Below are 16,282 nucleotides of genomic sequence, written 5' to 3' on the forward strand. Positions count from 1 at the left end.
AAATGAATCGACTATATAATTAAAAAATATCAATTTATTTTTACCTCAAAAACAGTATGCGCTTCATTATAACAGTTATGACAATACGAGAATGAATCAAAAAGTTCTTGGAATCACTATAAAAATGTAAAATCTATTTTCCAAAATTTGTTTTTCTCTTTGAAAAAATTTTTTTTTTCTAACTATCAAAAATCTCAACCACGGCATCCATTGCCGCGTCATAATCGTAAAATTTTGTTAGATATATAATAATAGATATCAATACAATATCGCAACGTCTAATTATTATGCACATCACTAATTAACTGACATGTCACCAAGGGCCGGCTATCGGGTTATCAGGCATCGGGTCTTTTAGATCCGATATCCGTCCTGCAAGGACAAAATTTCTTTGCAGGCCGTATCAGGTCTTTAAGATCCGATACAATATTTTTCCTTTTATGGGTACTATTTAGTGGCAGAATACCAGTCAATATATCTGTCACACTCTCACTACAAAAAATCCTAAAGTAAACTACCCCGGCCCATGCGATAGCAATAGAAATCTCTCTCCGGCCCGCGCGAATAGTTCACTTCAGGTGTTTTCGACCCGATGCCGTACTGAACGTGTTAAGAATTGCATTTATAGTTGAATTGCATGTACCTATAGTTTTCAGTTGTGTAGGTAATGATGATTCGAAAAGAAGAGACTCATTTAATTTTTGATCATGTGCTATAAAACACGCATGAGCACTTGGATACCTTTCGTAGATTTAGCTCGATCGATCGGGCGGCCATTACATGAGACTGGACTTTGTTCAAAATGGCGGGTGGGTAGGTAGGGGAAGCGTAGGTATATTATTGTAGTAACGATGCAGTTAATTTCTTACTCGACTCCCTAGGGCTATCTTTTATTTTTCAGATTTCTGAAACTAACGGAAAAGGATGGCCTTTACTAAGCCCATCGAGTTTGAGGACGAGTTGGATAAGCCGGCTTTTAATTTAGGTGTGAAGACCTGCCGCCTAATCGTCGACGGTAATTATCCTTTTTGCTTTTTTAAAAGTGATTTGCTCCTATAGCTATATTTATGACTCTTTTGATTAATAAACAAAAATGCCAAGCGATGTTATTATAATATTTATTGATAGAGCAAAGTAAAGGCTGAATAAGCAATTAAAAAATTTCTTTGCTTTAAATAGGAACCTTGCGATTGCTTTTAACTTGATTTCGCGAATTATTTTTTTGTGGATTTATATGAAATGTCAACTATAAAGACGAGACACATAGTTAGAATTAAATAAATATATGGCGACTTATTTTTTATGTTAATAATTATATATTTACATTTATATAAATAAGTATATTATGCACATAATACCTATGCGAAATATTTTTCAACATTAAGCAATTTTCAATTAAAGGTTTGCCCCCGTATGCAACCAACGCCCATTCGTTAGCACTAAGGGAGACATTCTTAGTGTTCGGCGACTTGAGAGTTGAGGGGATCGCCTAGGGTAATGCTTTGCTCAACTTTTATACTGCCGAAGGAGCTCAGCGAGCGTTGCAAGCCTCCGGTAACATTTGCTTCGCTTGTGAGCAAGAGATCATCGGAAAGCCTCCTCCACAAAGGAGAAACCCTAACAGAGGTGAGTTTTCTATTGGAAGATTCAAGCATCAGGTGAAATGATATAAAGGATTAAGGGTTATATCGACATATTTCCGTAAAGGACATTGAGTAAAAAAAAATCAATTATTATTTAAGAGATCAATTATTAAATATTGTTTCTTTTAGAAGATATTTCACTATTTTACATCCTGCAGAAATTATATATTTTTGAAGTGAAAACTTCTTTAGCGGCGTTGGGTATAAAATCTTAAACTCGCGTCAGGACACGTGGCCTGATCGAAAAAGCGTAAAACGGATGTTTTTTTTAGCCCTTATACCTATTCCATGCGTAAGACGGATACCTACCATTCCAATATATCAAACATGCTGAACGTTAATAATCAAGTTTTCACTTCTGCCAGCACTCCCGGAGTGCAACCGGTCTTTTTTTTATTTATATGGCAATTGAATATCTATTATTGTTATTGAATATATTATAAAAAAATAAAACATTTTTAAACACCTTATAGACCAGCTCGAATTGGCGCATCTCTAATTTTTTTTTCCTTTCCATCTCTATTTTTTTTATATTTAGGATCCAAATACCAAGTGGTCTCTTGAAAAAGGTTGCTCTTTCGGTTAGATTCCGGGCTGTCTGGCTGGCGGCAGTGGTTGCATATTTTATTAGTGCGCATCTTATTTGCATAGGTAAGTACCTAAAATTCTCAACTTTTAAAGAATTATTTCAAGCGTAATTTAAAATTTTTTGCTTTTAATAGATCCATCAGACATTAATTTTTTATTGTCAGGCATCATTAATCATTATACTAAAACGTAGTAGTTTGGTATGTGTTTGGCTGCCTCTTCTCTTCTTCCTGAAAAATATTCTCCAAAATTACCCAAGATTCTTCCAATGATTGAACCATACGATACGTATATACTATCCTGACTCGACCTATTAATAATATTCATGCAAAATTTGAAGTGAATCCATGCAGTACTTACTGAGATTAGCTTGGACATACATACAGACAAACAGATAAACAGACAAACAGACAAACATTCTAAAAACAATATTTTTGGCTTCTATATCCATTATAGAAAAAAGTATTCAACGTACAGTTTTGACTTTCTTACGATTTATTATATGTATAGATGATGCTTCTGGTTGGAGAGAGACGGTGCGCACTAATACGCAACCATTGCGGCCAGCCAGACATCCCGGACTTTAATCGGAAGAACAAGAGGGAAAGTACCTGTATCAAAAAACCAACTATTCTAAAATTCTCAAATCAAAATCAAAAAGCTATACAACCCTTAACGGAAATAGGTCGTTCCTTATGCCAGAACCCCTTGTACTTATTTCTTATGAAAGAATAACAGTATTTGTATTTTTCCAGTATTCACCATTAGCCCAGCTCACCCAAATTACGAAGGGAATATCGTTCATCAAATGTTGAGACTCAGGAATACTATCAGTTACAGCAACGAGGATCTCGTAGCTTTCCTTAAGATTGCAGTTGATGTGGAAAATGTCATGCGGATTGGCTGGCCAGGTTGTTGAATCTCAATATGTATCAATAAATGTAAGCCTTCTGTATCTGAAACTGTGTCGATATTGCATAGCGATAAATACCTCAGTTGTTTATAGAAATAGGTAGAGGTAATAAATATGTAGTTTCAGTATTATCGCTTTTTTGTAAGGGGATGCCGTATGATTTATGACTAAACTGGACGTTTATACCCGGCGCGGCGAATGATGATCCCTATGACACTGACAGTTAGTTACCTACTCTCAAGAGACAAACTTGTAACGGCGTCACCATTAAATTGGAAACGTATTGGAGGCGTCTAAAAATGGCATTTTTTTAATTTTTACGTAGCTTTATGCCATAACAATGATATTCTGTTGGAATTATAACAATTCTTAACATTTACGAGAAATTATATCAATTTGACTTTGCGTTTACGTCCTACAAAATTTACTTCGTTGGCATTTATCGACTAGTGCGGAAAGTATCGATAAACAAATTTCGATAATGGAAACGAGTTCACATTTTTTCCATGCTTAAGCTTAAGTTCATTCACTATTGAATGGAACAGAAGATCGCAGCATAATTAATTAATTAATTACCGTTGGCGTTAATTTACTTACCTATGATAATATAAGTTTTTTTAGACAAATTCAATGGGGGCTTCCATTTTCACGATAAAATAATATACACTGTGTTAAGTATCTCATTCGACCCGGAATAATGATAATATAAGTTTTTTTAGACAAATTCAATGGGGGCTTCCATTTTCACGATAAAATAATATACACTGTGTTAAGTATCTCATTCGACCCGGAATAATGATAATATAAGTTTTTTTAGACAAATTCAATGGGGGCTTCCATTTTCACGATAAAATAATATACACTGTGTTAAGTATCTCATTCGACCCGGAATAATGTCTTGACAATTATTCTAGGCTATTTTCAACACGGAGGTAAAGTTGAGAAAAAAAAAATCCAACTGGATTTTTTTTTCAAATTAGGAAAAATAATTATAATTTACGAACAACCTACGAACCACACACACTTAAAGGTGTTTTTAAGTATTATTTATAACTTTTGGATTTTTTGGCTTAAGTGCAATAAATAATTTGGCACGATGATCTGGACATTATTCCAGATCGAATTAGCTAAACTACATAATTAATACTACTAGTGCTTTAACACTATAAAATTTATTTATAACTATAAATAATTTAGTAGTTTGTTCTTTTGGGACGTAGGTTTCTCTCTTACATTTTTTCTTCTTTCCATTCATGCATCTGTGCCAATGATTTATCTTATATACTTTTTATCGATAACAATATAAGCGTGATCCGGGGGACTTGTAGATATGGTTGAAGTCCACGTTGGCTAGCGGGGCGGAGCTGCCAAACTTATAGCAGTACAATCTCAGTGTGAGAAAGTGATAGCACTAGACGGGTTTTCTAGCGCCCGCGCCGTCACCTTCCCACACTGGATTTAATATTGCTATAGGGGATCACAGTAACCCCGTAGGAGATCGACTTTAACGTCAAAAAGTGAAAAAAAGTGTAGCTCCAAAGTTAAACCAACGGCAAAAACACCGATAATCGATATAGTTCTAAAGCCCCTCTTATGCATACTAAGGCGCCTAATAAATATTACTCAGATTCAGTTCCTATACTTTATCTAAATAAAGATATACTGACTCTAATTAATATTTTATACTTCACCATCTTCATGACCTGGGCATTGTTAAACACTACTTTATTTCTACTTATTTGTAAATACTTAGATATTATTAACGTAACATTATCTCACTGTGCTACAAAGCTAAGGTTAGGTTAGGAAAATTAGGATATTAATATTAATTAAGTAGGATATTCCTTGACCAATTTTGATGAAATTTGGCAAGAACTGGAAAGCTCATAAAAGTATCTTATACTAGAAGTCTAATACTAAAATAGGATGGAATAGACCATGAGCTCAAGCAGTATTGTTACCAGTGTGGAAATATGACAGCGCTATAAGGCCATCTACTGTAAATAATACTGCTATAAGACGTCACGGTACCACCCAGGTCATGAAATTGGTTTTAAGTCCCCCGGAAATTTTGGCTAATATTTGATATAACATTTGACCTTTACTCGTAAAAAGAAAATTGTTCTCTTATAAATTATTTAACTATTCATAAATTGAATAGGAAAACATACCTAACATAAATATTAAATATACTAAGCAGATATTGAACCAATATTTTTTTTAAGCTATTGCATAGCTTCTATCGCGGGCCTTGAGCGCGGGGACCGAATCGAGAAATTCCGTAACGAAAAAACCGCACGCTCCCCACTCCGACGGACACGGACACGGCTTGAAGGCATGCTATGCAATAGCTTTACCGCGGCAGTCCCCGAGTGCCACACGTCTTTTTTTATGTATGTACACCGATTTTTCCGAGGTTTCGGAATCGATTTATGTGATTCTTATTTTGTTTGATGCGGAATAGTTTCAAATTGGTCCCATAAAAATTTGATCCGGGCCTAGTAGTTTTTGTTTGAGCATGGATGGAATCGGAAGGTGATCATAGGAACTCAGTTATTAATTGACTTGGTTTTTTGAATTTTTCACCTAAATTTTGAGGTTATGTGAAAAAATTGTGAATACAAAAGTTGTATAACTTTTAATTACCTAAAACTTTGCGATTGAACTTTTTTCTGTAGGACTTGTAGTTTTGTCGGAAATCGAGAGAAACCATTTTTTTCTCTTAAAAGCTCCCCCCTCCCACTTCCCGAACTCGGATTGACCGTAATTTATTTTTCCTTTTATTTTCATCATGTTTCCCTCCTTTTCTAATGGGTTTCATCCGACTGCGATTTTTTTCTTTTCATTATTTTTAAAGGCTTCTACCCCAGTCTATTAGTGCGGATGGGTAAAAAAAGTATTAACTAGACCAAAATTTTGGACTTACCGTAACCGTCATCCTTTATAAAACGTTATATTATAATGTGTTTCAGTCTGTCTTTAGAAATTAAAACGTGCTAGAACAGGACGACATGATGACCACATAATGTACGTTGATAGTTTGCGAAAAATTCGATAGTTAGTCCAAAAAAAGAGCGGAGGAACGCCCACCCCGCTCCTCATATGGATGTCCCTCCCCATTAATGAAGTCCCTCTAATAACGATCACAGATGCTTTATCTCAATGCTAATTTACATCCCAAAATATCTACCGGCTAATATACCCACATGCGTGTATATTGCACCTTATGTCAGTCATTTATAATAATTAAACTAGGAACTGCATGATCTCCTATTTATAATAAATTATCCTCAACCTTTGTGAATACAGTAAAAGCTACTACACACATGCCGGCAATTCAATAATAATAAAAAAAAAAGACGGGTTGCACTCCGGAAGTGCCTCCAGTGAAAAAGACGGGTTGCAGAAGTGAAAACTTGATTATTAACGTTCAGCATGTTTGATATTTTGGAATGGTATCCGTCTTACGCATGGAATAGGTATAAGAGCTAAAAAAAAATCCGTCTTACGCTTTTTCAATCAGGCCACGTGTCCTGACGCGAGTTTAAGATTTTATACCAAACGCCGCTAAAGACGTTTTCACTTCAAAAATAACCAAACACGAAGGCACTCACATACATACGCACGGAATATTGAACGTGAATGCGATGGCACAAAATAAATAACAAGAATATGAATAAGTAATACATACTTCGTTATATACTAGAGTGCTTTAACAATATAAAATTTATTTATAACTATAAATAATTTAGTAGCTTGTTCTTTTGTGACGTAGGTTTCTCTCTTAGGTTTCTCTTCTAAAGCAGTTTTTAAATAACAAGGATATTTTTTCTTCTTTCCCATAGAAATCTAAATAACAAGACACATAGAAGTGCTATAATGTCATAATTCGTATGGAAACCGCTGTCGCCAAAATCAACACATTCAAACCGAAAGCTAAACAGTACACACAAGTCAACTATGCCTTTTATTGGACAGCTTGATTTTAGTGAAAACTAACTTATCTATTAAATTAAGCTTTTGAATATGTATCCTAACGCACGAATTTACGGTTTATTTTAGAATAACATCCCTAAGTATATGAGACTTTTTGCTCCAATACGAACAAACGTGATAATAAGAATGGTCGACTGTGTCATTCATTGTTATTTCGATTACTATGGTGACACTCGTAATACTTGTAAATATTTTATAATTTTAAGGAAAAACGGCATTATTTCTAAAAAAAAACATTTTCCGATGAAATATTATTCCTTTATAAGTATTATTACAACTTGTGGAAGAATTTCCGCAATGGGAATTGCTGAAACACACCATGTATACACTCATACGTCTCCAGAGCAACTGAACAGTGACGAATGCACTGGTGATGTGCAAATCACCTGAGTGGCGACAAGGTCACGCACGCTTACGACTTCTAGTGTCTTGTTATTTAGATTTCTATGTTCTTTCCATTAGTGCATCTGTGCCAATGATTTATCTTATATACTTTTTATTGATAACAATATAAGCGTGATCCGGGGGACTTGTAGATATGGTTGAAGTCCACGTTGGCTAGCGGGGCGGAGCTGCCAAACTTATAGCAGTACAATCTCAGTGTGAGAAAGTGATGGCACTAGTCGGGTTTTCTAGCGCCCGCGCCGTCATCTTCCCACACTGGATTTAATATTGCTATAGGGGATCACAGTAACCCCGTAGGAGATTGACTTTAATTTCATGTATTTACAATGTTATTTTTTGGCTTTTGTGTTTTGTTGACTATGGTATTGACAATGTTAACCTTTTTATTTGTGCATTTCCTCAGATTTTTTTTTATTTACTTAGCTGTGCTTAATTTTATCAATATTATTCAGTTGGTAACTTTTTTTTATACTACAGCTCATTTTCATCTTTATAAGACTACAGTAGACCAATCATACGATAGCTTTTAAGAATAGAATAGAATAGAATAAATATAATTTTAGCTCTTTGAAGTCAGTTAAAAATAAGTTCACATTTCCTAATGCCTTTAGGTTTATATTTTAGTATAAATTAAAAACTTGAAAAAAGTACCCTGGACGTATCATTTCATTCACGCAGCTCGATCTTACCTAATATCTACGCAAAATTATATTGAAAAAGGAAGGTAAACTAATTATTATAGGGCTATGTTAGTGGTCTGTTGTATGAATTCGCTACTAGAGAGGAAAAACTCCCATTGGCAAAAACTAAAGATGAACAAAAAGATTATATTTGTCAAAGCAGCTACGTATTAACATTAGATATTATTCTATAATATGTTCACACTAAAATATTAAAGGTCCCGCCCGTATCGCAAAATTGTAGGTATAACAAGAGATACCTCCTGTTTGAAAAGCCAAATGATAATTTAATGACTAAACTGTTTAACGTTTCAATAATAAAATATTTATATTTATATCTAGTTTACCCGATTTACCGAACCCAACTTGATCTAACATTGTGTTTTACACGGTTTTGCTCGACTTATAATTTAACAATTTTTAATTGTACTAACGTTTAATTTAGAATTTTGAAAGAATATCTTATAATTTACAATTTACCCTCTATTATATATACAACTTACGAATATTTCGGTGTAAAATACCTTGAATTATAAAACATAACGATTAAAACGGAAGACATTAAATTAAAATTCTCTTCATTATATTTTTAACACAATAACAAGTTGAATTTGGTTGTATGACAATCAAATGCTTTATAAATAAATTTTTTAAAGAATTAAAGACACATAAATCTGAAAGAGTAGAATAAATTCGAGGCCGAGTTGTTCAGGCGTCGCCGTCGCCCCGGAACGGCGAAAGACGCAGATTCGAATCCCGCCTCGCGATCTAATTTTCTATTTTTTCTTTTGTAATTTAATATAACAATAACAATTTTCACTTGCTTAAAGAATACTACTACTATCCACTTGGTATGTCTCACTATAGTAACCTCTTGACTCCCGTTAAAATAAACAAAAACAACCTCAAGGATCGGCTTTGGAATGGACTAGCATTTGCAAAACAAAGTTTTAAAATCGGTCACTATAACTTCGGTAATATTTTTAGAATTGATAGTCGTAAATCCAAAAAAAATTCGTTGATTACATTGCCTTTTAAAGTACGTAATCATTTGTGCCAATTTTGTGCCTATTTCACAATGGTCATGTAGCTCTCTTTCTTTCATTTCAAATTATATGAGATGGTATATTATAATGATGGTCCGAGTTACTAGAACATTGCGATAAGGCACAAAGTTTTCATACACTTTTTATTCAATTTAAAATAGATTCGATTAATTAAGCTCAAGGTTTGGGAATTGAAATACTTTTTGAAATGAGGCAATGGATAGGATAAACATAAATCAAAGAAGACATAGGAAATGTGAATATAGATATTTTGAAATAAACAATAAAGAATAGGTCAAATGCTTTTTCCAAAATAAAATTTCAAATATAGGTTCAGTACGTTCACCACTATATTTAAAATTTTACATGAAGATACCTTACTTAGTCAGCACCATTCCGATTTTTCATATAATCTTAATGAATATACACTCTTTTTCGTAAGTAAGTAAGGAAGTAAATGCGGTCTCTGAGACTAAAATTTTTAACTGACTTCAAAAGAACTCAATGTTATACTTACATTAAAAACCCTGACATTGGTCAAGACTATATTTAAGATGCTATAATATATTATTATACAGTCTGAAATCGGTACCTAATGTAACTAATAAATTCAGTGGCATCCTATTTACCTATGGTATCTATTTTTTATTTTTTTATCTCAATACTTTTAAAAAATTTTCGGTTGCAACCATATTTTTTTTTCTCTTCATGGCAAGAAGTGAGTGACTTTGTCAGTTTCAAGTATGAAATACCATAGATTATATTCAAAAGTAAATTTATTATTATTTTTTCAATTATGTCAATGAGCGAAGACTAGCCAGTGTCAAGTTAAAAAATTTTGCAGGTGTCAAGCTGACATATTGATTTTTAGGTTTATTTTACAGTTTTTAATAATGGGTCAATTCAGATGAAATAATTTTTACAAAAGTTGATGTTTCATTGAAATTCGACACTGGACATAGATTATTTTTACAAAAGATTATAATTATTGAGAAAAGTTTTTCTTTCTTAATTTGATATGAACAATTTACGTATTCCAAGAGGTTTTTCTCAATTTAATTGAAGTCACAACTTTATTTATTATGTACGTAAATTCAGATGGTCGAAATTTTTTTTTAATATAGAGAACCGTAGACGTTGGCGAGCGCAATATTTTTTGTCTCAACAAAATTATAATTTTTACATAAACGATTCATAATTTTTTGTAATTGTGATCAATTTGCCTAGAAAGCCAGTAGAAAAAATTGTACACATAAATTGGAAAATTAAAAACATCATACTTAGATACACTTGTACAAGGAAAAAAGCGTTGCATATAGGTACATAATTAAACATATAAATAAAAATGCTTCAAACAATTTATTCTGTAACCAAGTCCCCAAACATATTATCGTTTTTTCGAATTACTATTATTTTTGGAATTTTTGTATCGGTAGATGTAATAAGAGAAGTATCAATACTATAGATGCGTTCAGAAACAGAGCAATTTGACGTTTATTATTATATATGCTACAGTCAAAACCCTGAACCAGTCAATAACCTTATTGACTGCTTTAAAGAGCAGACATTCAGTCAATATAGGTTTTAACCAAGGTACTGAATAAATTTTAACACTTAAATCTTTCTGTAATGGGCAAATAAAACAATAGCGAGTCGGTTCTGGTTCTTAGTGTGATCCCTTATAGCAATATTGAATTTATTATTATTCCCAGTGTGGGAAGGTGACGGCGCGGGCGCTAGAAAAACCGACTAGTGCCCACACTTTCTCACACTGAGATTGTACTGCTATAAGTTTGGCAGCTCCGCCCCGCTAGCCAACGTGGACTTCAACCATATCTACAAGTCCCCCGGATCACGCTTATATTGTTATCAATAAAAAGTATATAAGATAAATCATTGGCACAGATGCATGAATGGAAAGAAGGAAAAATATCCTTGTAATTTAAAAACTGCTTTAGAAGAGAAACCTAAGAGAGAAACCTACGTCACAAAAGAACAAGCTACTAAATTATTTATAGTAATAAATAAATTTTATATTGTTAAAGCACCAGTGTATAACTCAGTACTTATGTATTACTTATTCATATTCTTGTTATTTATTTTGTGACATCGCGTTCACGTTCAACATTCCGTGCGTATGTATGTATGTGCCTTCGTGTTTGGTTATATTTTTTTTATTATTATTGAATTGCCGGCATGTGTGTAGCTTTTACTGTATTCACAAAGGTTAAGGATAAATTATTATAAATAGGACATCATGCAGTTCCTAGTTTAATTATAAATGACTGACATAAGGTACAATATATACGAATGTGGGTATATTATTAGCACGTAGATATTTTGGGATGTACTCTCTACAGTACACTCTAAAGGCGGAAACATACTTACGTGTCGTGGCGTGTCATGGCGCGCCAGGAGCATATCGGTTTCATACATTTAATATGGTTAGGGACATATTTGCGTGTCGTGTCGTGACTTAACGCGTTCTGTCGTGGCGCGGACTGCTCGCCACCGATTGCGCCAGAGCGTTGGTGGGGGTTATGGCCCGACACGGCACAACAGACAAATGTGTTTCTATACTGGCGCGTGGCTCGTGGCGCAAAAATATCCATGAAAAGCGACTCCCTTAACGAATACAAAAAATATAGGAATGTATGTAACAAAATAATAAAAATGTTAAAATATCGTATTATAAATCTGAGTTGGAAAAAAACAATGGTAACGCAAACAAAGTCTGGAACATAATTAAAGAGTCTTGTAACATAAAGCCTTGTAAAGTACCCAATGCTGACCTCTTAAATATTAAACCCAATAAGCATGATGCCTTGGCTGAAATTAACAATTACTTTGTATCTGTAGGAGGTGAACTTGCAAAGATTACCCTAGCTTCCCTTAATGAAACAGAAGAGAAACTGGCTTCTAAATCTAAAAATAAGGAGCCACCTCTTGACTCCTTCGTGCTTACTCCAACTAACCACCTCGAAATACAAACCATCCTTGCAAATATAAATATAACGAGTTCTTCCGGTCATGACTTAATACCAACATTGGTTTTCGAGAATTTCTGAAATTATTTATCCGCGCCCGTATCTCACCTGTGCAATAAAAGCTTTTCAACTGGTATCTTTCCGCATTTCTTTAAAAAGGCGATAGTCACTCCAAATTATAAATCAGGCAATAAACTCCCACCGACATAGGACAATTTCCTTATTATGTACCCTTTCTAAGGTATTGGAGAAATGCGTTAACAGGAGACGCGAGCTTTTTGGAAACGAAAAATCTACTGTATAACCATCAGTTTGAGTTTAGGTGTGGAAAATCCACAGAGGATGCCACTCTGAGGCTCACCACTTTAATTTCTTCATATCTAGATGATAGCCATCATCTAATATAAGTGCTTGGGTGTCTTCCTGGACCTAAAGAAGGCGTTTGACACCGTCTCAATTCCCATACTATTGGCCAGGCTAGAAAATTCGGGAGTAAGAGGTATTCCTCTTGACTGGTTCCGAGACTATCTATCTAATAGATCTCAAGTGGTTGGTTTGGAAGGCTGTTTAAGTACGGAAGAACATTGCTAGTATGGAGTCCCCCAGGGAAGTACATTAGAACCTACACTTTTTCTGGTCTATGTAAACGAATTATGTAAGCTCAAACTAAACGGCGGCGAAAACACAATGTTTGCCGATGGCACAGTCATAATCTTTAAGGCCAATACGTGGAAACAACTATTTGAAGGTACAGAATGTGATCTCGGTGAAGTAACGGCATGGCTTGAAGATAGCCTCTTAAGTCTTAACTACGCTAAAACTAATTATCTCTGCTTCAGCAAAACTTCCGCTTTAGAACCATTAAATAAGTCACTCAAATTACACGTGTTTCCCTGCAATCGTAGTAATCATAGTTTACAATCGCATGTGTCCATCCATAAGCAGAGCTACGCAGATTAAGTACCTAGCAATAATTCTCGATGACAAGCTCAATTGGAAGTTCCAAATAGCGTACGTGTCAATGGGAAACCGGTGGTTGCTGTATGTTTTTAAGACATTGAGGACTTTTGCTAACTTCAACCTAATTTTGCAGATTTATAAGGCTTTAGGTGAATCTCTATTATTCTACTGTTTAACTGCTTGGGGTGGAGCTGCAAAAAGCCATTTCATAGAAATTGAACGAGCTCTGAGGGCTTTGCTGAAAGTAGCCATCAAAGAATAGTTTCGCTACCCAACCGCCCTCTTGTATGAGAGGACTACGGTACTTAGTGCTAGGAAATTGTTCGTTTATAAAATATGTATTAGACGCTTCCATCGACAGTATTCTTTGAACATCATCTGTAAATCCAACAGGCTAGTAGTCGTCCCAGTACCGATGGCTAAAAATAAATTTGCTAACAGACAGTGTAAACATTTGGCTCCTAAAATGTACAATGCCCTTAATAAATACCTGAATGTATTCAGGTGTACAAATTACCAAATAAAATCGAAAATTAAAAAACTGGCTCTCAACTTTTGATTATGCAAATACGGAACGCTTACTCTCTTAACTAGGACTGTTCTTTTCTCTACTAAAATCACTCACACACTACACTCTAACACTACACTCTCACACAACACTCTCACACCTACACACCACACCATGTTTCACGTCCACACACTCTAGGGTTAACCTACTGGATTATAAACTATTTTTATTTTTTATTTTATTTTAATGCATGCATAATTATTAAATTATTAAATTTAAAATGTAACAAATAATATTATAATTAATCATGTCTAATAAGCTGAATGAATTCGTGTAAATACGCCATTGAAACAGTGTAATATAAATTAGTGTGAACACAGGCTTCTGAAAAACAGTTTACAACTATATTAGGAGCCTGGATCATTAAGTTTTTGTACCATATAATGGTGAAAATAAATGATTTATTTATTACTATAAATAATTTAGTAGCTTGTTCTTTTGTGACGTAGGTTTCTCTCTTAGGTTTCTCTTCTAAAGCAGTTTTTAAATTACAAGGATATTTTTCTTCTTTCCATTCATGCATCTGTGCCAATGATTTATCTTATATACTTTTTATTGATAACAATATAAGCGTGATCCGGGGGACTTGTAGATATGGTTGAAGTCCACGTTGGCTAGCGGGGCGGAGCTGCCAAACTTATAGCAGTACAATCTCAGTGTGAGAAAGTGTGGGCACTCGTCGGTTTTTCTAGCGCCCGCGCCGTCACCTTCCCACACTGGGAATAATAATAAATTCAATATTGCTATAAGGGATCACAGTAAGAACCAGAACCGACTCGCTATTGTTTTATTTGCCCATTACAGAAAGATTTAAGTGTTAAAATTTATTCAGTACCTTGGTTAAAACCTCTATTGACTGAATGTCTGCTCTTTAAATCAGTCAATAAGGTTATTGACTGGTTCAGGGTTTTGACTGTAGCATATATAATAATAAACGTCAAATTGCTCTGTTTCTGAACGCATCTATAGTATTGATACTTCTCTTATTACATCTACCGATACAAAAATTCCAAAAATAATAGTAATTCGAAAAAACGATAATATGTTTGGGGACTTGGTTACAGAATAAATTGTTTGAAGCATTTTTATTTATATGTTTAATTATGTACCTATATGCAACGCTTTTTTCCTTGTACAAGTGTATCTAAGTATGATGTTTTTAATTTTCCAATTTATGTGTACAATTTTTTCTACTGGCTTTCTAGGCAAATTGATCACAATTACAAAAAATTATGAATCGTTTATGTAAAAATTATAATTTTGTTGAGACAAAAAATATTGCGCTCGCCAACGTCTACGGTTCTCTATATTAAAAAAAAATTTCGACCATCTGAATTTACGTACATAATAAATAAAGTTGTGACTTCAATTAAATTGAGAAAAACCTCTTGGAATACGTAAATTGTTCATATCAAATTAAGAAAGAAAAACTTTTCTCAATAATTATAATCTTTTGTAAAAATAATCTATGTCCAGTGTCGAATTTCAATGAAACATCAACTTTTGTAAAAATTATTTCATCTGAATTGACCCATTATTAAAAACTGTAAAATAAACCTAAAAATCAATATGTCAGCTTGACACCTGCTAAATTTTTTAACTTGACACTGGCTAGTCTTCGCTCATTGACATAATTGAAAAAATAATAATAAATTTACTTTTGAATATAATCTATGGTATTTCATACTTGAAACTGACAAAGTCACTCACTTCTTGCCATGAAGAGAAAAAAAAATATGGTTGCAACCGAAAATTTTTTAAAAGTATTGAGATAAAAAAATAAAAAATAGATACCATAGGTAAATAGGATGCCACTGAATTTATTAGTTACATTAGGTACCGATTTCAGACTGTATAATAATATATTATAGCATCTTAAATATAGTCTTGACCAATGTCAGGGTTTTTAATGTAAGTATAACATTGAGTTCTTTTGAAGTCAGTTAAAAATTTTAGTCTCAGAGACCGCATTTACTTCCTTACTTACTTACGAAAAAGAGTGTATATTCATTAAGATTATATGAAAAATCGGAATGGTGCTGACTAAGTAAGGTATCTTCATGTAAAATTTTAAATATAGTGGTGAACGTACTGAACCTATATTTGAAATTTTATTTTGGAAAAAGCATTTGACCTATTCTTTATTGTTTATTTCAAAATATCTATATTCACATTTCCTATGTCTTCTTTGATTTATGTTTATCCTATCCATTGCCTCATTTCAAAAAGTATTTCAATTCCCAAACCTTGAGCTTAATTAATCGAATCTATTTTAAATTGAATAAAAAGTGTATGAAAACTTTGTGCCTTATCGCAATGTTCTAGTAACTCGGACCATCATTATAATATACCATCTCATATAATTTGAAATGAAAGAAAGAGAGCTACATGACCATTGTGAAATAGGCACAAAATTGGCACAAATGATTACGTACTTTAAAACGCAATGTATCAACGAATTTTTTTTGGATTTACGACTATCAATTCTAAAAATAT

The 16,282-nt window shown here is 33.6% G+C and overlaps 1 long non-coding RNA gene across 1 annotated transcript; it reads left to right on the top strand.

The window, feature by feature from the left end:
* Positions 1–1,455: 1,455 nt before the first annotated feature.
* Positions 1,456–3,200, top strand: LOC149911158 (uncharacterized). The gene is made up of 2 exons (XR_016458568.1): positions 1,456–1,626; positions 2,987–3,200. It is a non-coding gene; the product is annotated as an uncharacterized LOC149911158 (long non-coding RNA).
* Positions 3,201–16,282: the final 13,082 nt, after the last annotated feature.

The sequence above is a fragment of the Colias eurytheme genome, chromosome 1 (genome assembly GCF_061535395.1).
Source record: "Colias eurytheme isolate Ceu_HAF_F1 chromosome 1, ilColEury1 Martin Lab GWU primary, whole genome shotgun sequence".
NCBI classification, from domain to species: Eukaryota; Metazoa; Arthropoda; class Insecta; order Lepidoptera; family Pieridae; genus Colias; species Colias eurytheme.